This window comes from Penaeus monodon, chromosome 28 (genome assembly GCF_015228065.2).
Source record: "Penaeus monodon isolate SGIC_2016 chromosome 28, NSTDA_Pmon_1, whole genome shotgun sequence".
Taxonomy (NCBI): domain Eukaryota; kingdom Metazoa; phylum Arthropoda; class Malacostraca; order Decapoda; family Penaeidae; genus Penaeus; species Penaeus monodon.
In genome coordinates this window covers 38,967,059-38,968,839 of record NC_051413.1, presented here as the reverse complement: position 1 = coordinate 38,968,839, position 1,781 = coordinate 38,967,059, and positions in this window count along the sequence as shown.

Here is a 1,781-nt window from a genome sequence, read left to right as displayed (position 1 = left end):
AACACACACAGTTCATGTTCTTGTGTGTTTTTACACTTAAAGGCAGTAATGTCCTCCACACTTATTTTTTTTATTGATACTTTGTTAATTCAATAGCCGTACACCATTTGCAGGCCCAAGGGTTGATCCTCCTGCAGTGTGGAGCAATTCACAGTCATTTTTTAACTATAGTGCTAAATCAACCATATATATAGATAATACAGATTATTCAAATAACGTTCATTATATGTCATTTTATCCAAAGTTGCGCATATTATCAGGTAATGTATGAGGATTATCAGGGATTTACCCACAGTGCATTACTAATCCCCCAACTTTACTTTCAAAAGTGAAGATCGCTGACCAGTTTGTAAAAGGACGAAAGAAGAAAAGTTGACACTATTACAGAAAGAGTAACTTTCTCAAATATGGAAGTAGTTTATACAAAATCTCTTTACTTGGCGTTATTTTCATGATTAATCATTTTGATCTTGAGAGGTTGTGTTTTCTTCTGGTTCTGAGAAAAAAAAACACAACAAGTCTTTTTTTCTTGGTAGTACGGTGATCCACGCAATAAAAGCTCTAATGCAGTTTCCATGCATAAAGATAAAATTGGTTATGTCAACTTCGTTTTATTCAAAATGCCGCAAAACCAAAGAACTTGAAAATGCAACAGAGCCATTGCAAAAGCTACAAACCCGCAAACCCCACTGAACCATAAAACATTCCCCCAAATGCTTTTTACTCAACGGGAGGTTTGTGACTATTCTGCAGCCGTCGGTCGATCAACTCTCGTAGCAGCGCCTGGTTGGCAAAGCCTTTGGGCGGCGCCGATCCAAGCCTGTTGCGTGCCGTCGATTTCAGCGTCATCAGAACCCACCCCCTTAGCAACAGGGTTGGTGGGGGCTGCATCGGCATGGTCAAGGCCTTTACTGAAAGAACTAAAGTCGATCTTCAACTGAGAATCCTCAAAATTCGGTGAAATTCTACCTTCGCAGAAACTTCAGTATTATTAATGACACTGTCCTCCACTGAAAGAAAATTGGTCGTCAAGTCCAGGAAAGTCACTGAACTCCATTCACAGCCAGAAGGTCAGATGAGATCTCACGGAAACCGCGTTCAGCATATGATATAAATTCCGGGAGAGTCGCCATTTGAGGGGAGGAAGTCGTCGCCATTTTGAAATCTTTACCGATGAAATCGACTCGTGCACCTGGGCGCCACTTCTTCGCCATGGAGGTGCGAGGTTTCCTTGGAGGGAGAGGCCAGGGAATTCGAAGTGAAGACGAAAGCTACAGGGGACGCAGCTTCCGAGAATAAGCAGCCAAATGGTTTTCTGAAAGCAAGAAGAATCTTTTGTGATACATCACTCGTTGCTGTATCCGTCCGTTTGGATTCCAAAGGCCAAAGCAAAGCAAACTTGACGTTCCTTTCCCCTGAGCCGTTTTTGATTGTGAAATAAGCTAAGTACCCCAACTTCGAACGGCTGTCATAGAACTTGTCCTTACACTCATTTAATTACTGTTTTCTATATATTTAAGACTCAGCAGTTAAGCCTTTTCTGAGATATGAGTTCTATTTCTGACTTCCTGACTGTTCCCATGAATCATATGAGACGCCATTTCCTTGGTCTCCTTTCATTCCTGGTCACGTGCCCTTTTCGCTCTCTCCTTTTATTTAAGGATGATTGGTGTTTGGCTCCGACGAATCACACATGAGGGTAATAAAGGAAGGCTGGAGAAATATTCAACTAATGAAAACAGTGATGATAAGCAATCTAAATAGAATTTGAGGGATACGGA